This window comes from Cyprinus carpio, chromosome A22 (genome assembly GCF_018340385.1).
Source record: "Cyprinus carpio isolate SPL01 chromosome A22, ASM1834038v1, whole genome shotgun sequence".
NCBI classification, from domain to species: Eukaryota; Metazoa; Chordata; class Actinopteri; order Cypriniformes; family Cyprinidae; genus Cyprinus; species Cyprinus carpio.
Window position 1 is genome coordinate 15870961 of NC_056593.1, and position 9227 is coordinate 15880187.

Below are 9227 nucleotides of genomic sequence, written 5' to 3' on the forward strand. Positions count from 1 at the left end.
TTTTTTTGCAAGTCTCCAATCTTCCTAGGCATGCTGTTGCTTACAAGGCTTTAGGTCATTTGATGTAAACTAGGGTTGGTTGAGTTCACAGTTGGGGGTACCCCTGGGTGAAAGACTAATATGGATAGGACTGCCAACTGAATGCCTATAAATTACAATGTATGCCTGCCTTAAGGCCTGTTCACACCGGGACGAATTTCGCGCGCGATATTCGCCGACGTTTAACGCCTCGTGACTAAACAAAGGGCGCCAATGTGCGTGTGCACACCGACGCGGGAAAAAACGCCACGCGTAAAAAGCGTCATTTTTTAAAAAACGCCCTCGGGTTCGTTTTTTTGGTTTGACGCACCGCGTCAAAAACTATACGACCAATGAGAATGGCGCTTTTGCACACGTGTCTGGAGGTTCTGAAGTTACAGTAAAACACAACTTGGGGGCGCTCAAAACACAAAAACTGTCTTGCTGAGCACACATACGTAACGGCGAAGAAGATATACGCCAAGTAGCGTCTACACTGCCGGGAAGAAATAAGACGAAGAAGATGCAAGGCAAGATGAATGTAGAGTTGCTGGTCTCGTTGGTGTCGGAACACAAAGAACTATATGACAAACGCGACAGCGCGATTACAAAAATCTTGATAAAAAAGAGAACTAGTATTTCTAGTATTTCTGTTTTACATAAGCGCCATCTAATGTCAGGGAATGAATTTGCAATGTTCACTCGGCTCATCGTCAGCGAAAATCGCTTGGGTGTGAACACAAAAAACGCGTTGAAAAACGCTGGCGAATAACGCGCGCCGATATTCGTCCCGGTGTGTACGGCCCTTTAGTCAGACTTATCACCACATACTGTAGCACCAGAGTCTCCTGGTCTTTGCTTGTGAGTTTCCTACACTGTTGCGAGAAAAAAACTTGTTAAATTTTGAGAAATAAGCCTAAATTAAATGTTTAGTATAAACAAACTTGTGTCATGTTCATTTTATCTCGTTGGACAGTGTTAGTCAGCTTCTGCAGTGGAGTAGCCCTTACCAAAAAGTAGTATACTTCAAGTTTATTTTATTAAGTATACTTAAGTAAAGTTCAAGTATATTTTGACTTTTTGTAAGTATAAGTCATGTATACTTAATTGTCATTATAAGTATATATCTTAGAAAGTACATAAAGCCCATTTGCTGAGAAGTACATAAAAAGTAAACTAAAAGTATACTTTCCTATTTTTTAGTTTAAAATAAGTATACTAATAGCACACTTGAATAAACTTCTTTTTCGTAAGGGAGGTTGTAGAGGTCATACTTGTAATAATACACAATATGTTACAAATACAATTGGTGAATCATTAATGGAAGTGTTTTAGTCATGGGTAAATAAATATTTCAGAGAATCAAACATAACATCAATGAAACCAAATCTGTGTTCTTACCACTTTGACATGTCCTATTTTGCACATCTTCTCTCTCACTTAACGCTGTGTTGTATTTGTAGCACTGGCACCTATTATCAATAAACAGTTGCTCAATCCTGTTCATAAGGTCTCTCATCTCTGATTGGTTGTTCATGTTCTTTCTGCAGGTGTGGTATCTTCTGCCACATTTCTCAATCAGTCGCTTCAAGAGCAGAGTTTTTCTTCAGGTCATCGATTATAGAGTCAGACTCTTCCGCGCTAATCATAGGTGAAGAGAATCATCACAAATGGAGAAGAACCTCTGTCACCAAATACTCTCTGAAGCCACTCAATACCCATCTTATCAGAATCTGTTAACTGGCCCAGTCGCACAACAAAGATGAAGGCGATGATTTCATTTTCATTTACTAGTTGGCCACTGAGAGCGTCCAGGTCAACTGCAGTCTCATGCAAGCCAATCAGGTTGATCATTGACACGTGATGTCCTGATTTCTTCATCTGAACAGGAACAGTCCTGGATACTGTTGCATTTCCAATATTTGGTTGTATTTCTCCAAGAAGAAAATTGTCATGTTGGAACTGGACTGCAGCAGAGTTTCCAAATAACACAATGGTCAGACTGCGATCTAGAATAACACAAAATAACCATTCTTAGATTCATCAGTAAACTACAACACGTGAACATTTTTTCATTCAGGAATGCGAAAAATCTGATATTTTTGTTTTCTTACCCATACTGCTGATTATCAAAAAGTTCAGGTGATCCACGCTTTTATTCTAGAAGCTGTTCATTATTCTGAAAAAGATTGCATTATCATACTTCTTTTCATTAGAATATGTAAGTGCACAAGAGCATGTGTATATAACATATAACATAAGTCCAGCCTTCTAGACAACTCACTTTATATTTAGCTTGTGTTCACCATGTGAGTGATGTATGAGTATCAAGTCCATAACTCTAGAGACTTGAACTATTCCTGTTTATATAGGTGTAGATCCAGTCTAACAGGATTAACAGAAACATATTCTGTATAAGAACACCTGACCAACCATGTGAGTTATTTGAAGCCATGTCTATGTAACTTCCTGCTTGTTGAAACAAACGATTAATTATACTGTGTTGATCTTTAAGTGAAAGTAAAAGTGAGGCTTATACTGACACTTTTTGCCACTCAGTGGGTATAACTGAAGTGACTCACCCCTACTGTGACGTTATGTGCATACCCTCTATTGGATCAGTATCAGTATTGGCTGATACTCAAGATTTTGAAAAAATGTTATCCGTGCATCCCTAGCTTTTTACACAGCCTACAGACACAGTATTCCAAAGGCTATTTTGATATTTGTACCAATTGTCTGTGTCATGTAATACTCTGTCAGACTCCCATTATTGTGTGCATTGTGAAATGCTGCTCTACTGTATCTTTACAGTAATATCCTTGTAAATTTAATATTCTACTCTATCCCTGTCATGGCAAATAAGGTGCTTCTCCTTCTGACTTATTAATTTGAGTAAAAATGTGTTTTCTTTACCAAGAAAGTGGCAAGATGAAAACCACTTTCACATAGCTTTAGGTTATAATAACATTAAAAATTAAAAGATTTTGATTTTCAAAGATTTATATAAAAAAAATGATTATTTTTCCTCCAAATACAATTAATACATGAATGAATATTAAGTTATTTTTCATATTGAAGCTGTTGAAAATACACAACAAAGTAAGTTGATCCACATATGACAGCCTCTGAACTTGGTCAGTACTAATCTTATTAATAGCTTAGTTTTTTTCCACGCCACAGAAACCACCACAGGTTTATCAATGCTGTCAAAATTATTCATTTATTTTTAGAGCTGCACGATAAATGTGATGATCATGCGCATCTTGTCAGTAAAGCCGGTTTTGTGATTAGTAGTAAATCTCCAGTATATCTCCATCAAGGAGCGGCATTTAATACACAGAGCCTTAGATCACTGACAAGCTATGCAGCTAGCTTGTAAAATTACTGTTTACAGTGCATGGAATGGTGTTGTGCTGTGATTGGTTGAGCAGCATCTAATTTCTGGATGAACTCCATACCTTTAAAGTGACAGACACATCCGTTGCTGTCTAAAGGTATAGGGTCGTATTATTGTTTTAAAATTTGTTCTTTTTGTATATTTATTGTATGTATCATATATATTATATACTTGAACATGTTCCTCCTTGATTATTTGTGTCCTTGGTGTTTTTTTTTTTTTTTAGGCATGAGTGGGTGTCCCTTATTTTGCCTTGCTGAACATGGCAACACTATGTGAGAAGCTGAGTATAAATGTTGTTTCCTTCACCTCATATCATTCTTTTTGATAGTGGATGTTAAAAAATGTTGACCAGTCAGACGTCTAGATTGCAAGATCTTATTATTGGTCAAATAATTAATCTGAACTGTTACTGTAATTATCTTTGAACTTTGCAACTAGCTCAGTGAAACTGCACCAAATGGTGGAAAAAACGAAAAGAGAGGGAGAGTAAAGTCAAAGAAAAGAGCATAAAGCCGCTAACAAAGATAAAGAACAAAGATGATGAAGTGCACATTTGTGGCACTGATGTTCAAAACAATGCACCCATACTGTATGTTGTCCAAGGTGCAAACAATTCCTTTACCGGATTGTGCCCCAAGCACCCCTTATATACAAAGAAAAAATAAAAGTGAGCTGTCACTCTCTGTAATTCAAGAAACATTGTACGATGAATAAATGAAAGAATCAAACGGGTTAGAGGAGCTCTTAAAGGGATAGTCCACCCAAAATTACAATTCTGTCATTAATAATTAACCCTCATGTCCGTTCCAAACCCAAAAAGACGAATGACTGAATTAATGACAGAATTTTCATTTTTGGGGGAATATACCTTTAAGGGCAAAAATGGCGAGCATTGGAGCTTAGAAGCAAATGACAGAATTCCTCTTCATTGAAGTAAAATTGAAATAAAAATGTCAAAGATTACATGAAAAATATGAAACAGCACATAAAGCCTTATCCATGAGAACAGTGACGCACATGGTAAGAAAATGTCAGACATCGATTCCAGGCTTAATGCAGCAGAAGGATACAAAAAAAGATGGAATCTGAGATTGCATGGTGTGGTGGAGCGGGCAGGTGAAGACATAAAGGTACAAGCCTCTTCCAGAGCTCACCAGCAAAATATAACAAGAGGCAGATATAGTACACCATCTTGGAAGGAAATTTGAAGGTAAATGCCACAAGAGGGAGAGAGGAGTTGGCACAACTAAGGCCGTAAGCTGGAGGTTGCTTGGCAGGTAGGAAAGTAGGCTTAATCTGTTGGTGTTACAAGCCTTTGTGGATGGAAAGGAAATATCTCCCTAAAGAAGCACTTCTATGCTGGTGACAAGTGCAGTCGTCATTTGTTTTATTACATTTAAAACAAAATTTTCAGTTTACGAACAGTATTGATCTTCATTTTGTTAATTTTAATTTAGGCCTAATTGCTATGTTGCATAGTATAGTTTTCAAAGCTCTTGACTGTATTTTTTAAGGTTGATTTGAGTTGTAGTTATACTTTAGAGGTTTTTTTATTTATTTTTTTTTTTTTTTTGGTAAGCCTAAATTATTGTTAATATAGCACATTGGTATCTTTGTCAGTTTTATCTTTAAATGTCAGGGGAATCCGCAATTTGTTGAAAGAGAAAGTATTTTTTGTTTGTTTGTATGTTTGTTTTGCAGGAAATTTAAATGACTTATTACAATTAAGAAACGTATGCATCTTTGTCAGATTTTAATTTTTGGAAAAGTCGGGGACAGATTTATGGATGTCATATGGGAGTGATCGTGCAGCCAGTGTTGCAAAATTGAAATGTACATTTAAAGGGAAAATAATTCAACTAAAATACATGATTTTAGCCAATGGGTGATACCGGTAATGGAAATAATGCTCACCTGGGAATTATGGTATAATTAGTGAATTTTAAAATTTTTTTTCAAAATGAACCTTTTTTGTCAGCTGTGTTTAGAGAAGCTATACAGCAAGGTTATTTACCCAATTCACTGAGACGAGATTTGATAACTTTATTACCAAGCCCAATAAGGATATATTATTTTTTACAAAATTGGCATCCGATTACACTTATTATTAATGATGCAAACATTTTTGCACATATATTCGCAGAACAATTAAAGACGATTCTTGATCCCATAAATGATAAATGTCGATCAGGATTTATGAAAGGGTGACAACATTTCTAATAATATTAAAGCTAATTTTATTTACTACAACAAATTTAATAATTATGTATGGGGAATACCATATACACAAACAAAAATGGACTAATAATAAACCTAAATGATCTAAGAAATATGTACAGAATTTTTGAATTCTTTACTTATGGAAATTTCTTGTAAGTTATGACCTGTAGTTTTCCCCCTTCTTCTTTCTTTTTTCTGTTTGTTTCTTTGATGCTATATGAATGTACAGTATTTGATAATATTTGAAATCACTGTTATCCTCTCTCTCTCTCTATCTCTCTCTCTCTCTCTTTATATATATACTGTATATGGATTTTTCTGCGCGAGAGCGCCCTCTGGCGTCCAGTATAAATTAAACAGACATTACATGTTGTTTAGCGCTCAGTAATTTGTGAATTAAATAGAAGACGAAAAAATATCACATAAGATAATCCATGTTTTCTCCAGTGTACTATTTTTTTTTTAAATCAAATTATTAAATTTATATAGCCTATCTAATTATATATCTATTTTCTTAGTTAATTGTTTAGATTTTAGTAAGGCTCTAATCTAAATATAAATCGCAAATTGCAATTTTATCCAGAAAAAAACAGCAAATAGACTTTTCCCCCCAAATCATGCAGCCCTAGTGATCAGGTTCTTGTATCACCCTGAAGGGGTTTATTTTGCTGTACCAACTGTTGGCGTGTTCATTATCCTGTACTACATACTTGCCACATTATAAAATATCTGTGCACAAAATTTGATTTTGAATTTTCATATTTTATTTGCTCAGCCAAATGCAAAAGCTTCCACAAAGAAAGCGTATCGACTTCACTTACCCAGACGAGCTGTTGTTACCAGTTTTTTTACTGTAGGTGGGATCAATTCACTGGATGTATGCGATAAGAATCAAGTATTACAGAGAGCTGTGTAATAAAAACTATTAAAGTTAGCTTTTAAAGCAGTTGAGAACCTGATATCTCTGTCCTGAATTCGAGGTCTAGTTCTTATTTCCTTATTGTGTCATAACACAATAACAGAAAGTGAAAAAGTTTGTTTATCCTTTGCGATTTTTTCACAATTTCACTAATCACCACATACCTCAAAGACTACGATGCTCTGTTGATATATTTGTAATATTTAACTATTATATAAACAGACAGTACATGCGACTGCTGTTTATTTGGTTCAAGTCCTTAATTGCGGAGATTTAAACACATGTCTATAGGTCTTAACATAATAAAATTCACCAAATGTTGGATCTTTATTACCTGATGAATGTTGAATTTGCTGAACATTGTGAGTAATGCCAATTTATCCTAAATTATGGCGACTTCGAATAAAACTGTCAGTACAATAATTAACCTGACAAGAAAATGATTTCTTCTAATGGCGGTTAAGTAACTTAAAAAATACAGTTCTAGAGTATAATTTAATGTTTAGGGGGCAAAGTAACACGAATAAAGAGCTATATTTTATTTTTACCTTGTCCTCCTCGTTGAAAGTGTCTCACGCGACATCACAAAACACCGGTTTCTCGCTGTGCGTCGCATGCGTTCTTCGCTCTACTTCCGTTCTTGTGCACTAGCGACCTGTCATCAGTCGCTGCTTAGCCTGGGCGAGGCTCGGATGTAAGGGCAGGTGAGGCAAAGCCCCCACCAAAATATTCACCCACAAAAACAGACCTCTATTTAAACTGAATAAAATAATAGCTAATCTGTAAATGTGTTCAGCATTCTGCAAACAAATATTTTTCGGACTTTCTTGACAATTTTAAGCCATGAAGTGCAGGATATATTTCAAATTCGTCGCAAGCTTCGCCAGGACCTGGAACACACTAAAATGATAACTAAAAAGCATGGTGGCAGTCGTGCCGGTGTCCTCCCGAACTCACTACAGCGCCCCGCAAAATTTACAATGTGAATCTGTGGTGAAAAAGTGGAACCGCAGCACGCGAGCCATTTTTGCAGTTTTATATTGTTGTGCCCCTCCCCCCAAATATTCGGATGTAAAAAATTAATAAATAAATAAATAAAATAATAGGGGTCTACTATGGTGGTAAAAAAATACTATAGGAGAAAAAAATACTATAGGAGCCAAAATAGAACTTTAATAAAACATAAACAATTAGCTCTACAGCAAAAAAACTAAAAAAAAACAAACAAAACAAAACTTACACTTATACCACACATTAAATAAAAACATTTTGACTATAGATTAAAATCATCAAAGTAAACACTAAGAAATTGAATCAAAAATCAAAGGCAGCGGCTATATGGTGAGTGAGTTACAATATTAGTGAATAGTTGCATAGAAAAATTATTTTGCCGGAAGGCACCGTCCTTTGTCCAAATTCTGGGAAGGCCAATTACGTGATGGGGCCATAATATGCTGGGTTATATAAACGATAATGTTCAGTTTTTACCTGAGGGCCACAATAGGTAATGCTATGCAAAGGACGCGATAAAGCCAATTATGTGATAAAATAACGCGATGGTGAAAGACTATGATTGGCCAATTATGAGGAAGGGAAGTATTTGTCTGAAAGTCTGAAGCCCAAGATTTAGTAGAAAAATGAATGAAACTACCACCAGTAGATAGCGAAGAGAAACATGTAATACTTTATGACGGAGGGCGGCATAAATATAAATATTTATAAACAGACTGTTCGCGCAATAGCGCCAATTAACACAAAGACAACTCTAGTCATGTAACATAAAGAGCACGATAGATCGGTTTATTTGGAGGGGTTATGATAGGCCGAGATTCATGAACAATAATAATCAGACTTACCAGATAACCACAATGAGCCAAGTTATGTGGAAGGGTCACGTTAGGCCATGTTATGAGAATGCTGTGACAGGCTGTGTAATGTGAAGGTCACATTAGGCAGAGTTTCATAAACAATAATAGTGAGACTAGTTTTGATGACACACGAGCAAAGTTATGTGAAGTGGACGATAGGCTGTATAATGCACAGGCTTAGATAGGCCATGTTATACAGAGGCTGCGATAGGCTATGTGATATGAAGGCCGCGATAAGCCAAGTCGGACCAAAGCCAATAGATTTGAGGAAACAGAATGAAACCACCATCAGAAGACGCAAAGATAAACATGCCTTGTGATTTCTGCTTAAAGATGCATACTGAGCAGTAAGCCAGATCTTACGTAGATCTCAAGTGGGGAGAATGACAATGTGTGCATCAGAGGACTGCATTAGTATAACACCATTCCCAAAGAATAACCTGTGTAAAGATGAGGGAGAGCAGCCACGGTTATCTGCATCTGCAGCATGAGCCATGGGATTCTAAACGACTGCATTGTGATGAAATGAGGCCATAAGATTAGTAAAGTGATAGAATGTAGAAGCTAAATTTTAACGAAGAAGGCTCAGAAAAGCATAAACACACCTTTCTCAACCTGAAAAAGAAAATTTAAGGACATTAATGTTTAACCTTCATTTTTAATGTAACTTTAATGTTAAGACCAAAGAGAGAAAATGTGTCTGTTTTCATTCATACTCTTTTCAGAGGACATTTGTGCAGAAATGGACAGCAAGCACTGTCAGTGAGGACCACTTGCAGAAACGGGCTACACAAGACAC

The 9227-nt window shown here is 36.0% G+C and overlaps 1 long non-coding RNA gene across 1 annotated transcript; it reads right to left on the reverse strand.

Moving 5' to 3' along the window:
- Positions 1 to 1724: 1724 nt before the first annotated feature.
- Positions 1725 to 7265, reverse strand: LOC122134647. The gene is made up of 3 exons (XR_006153210.1): positions 7109 to 7265; positions 2133 to 2197; positions 1725 to 2027 (listed from the first exon to the last, which is right to left on the reverse strand). It is a non-coding gene; the product is annotated as an uncharacterized LOC122134647 (long non-coding RNA).
- Positions 7266 to 9227: the final 1962 nt, after the last annotated feature.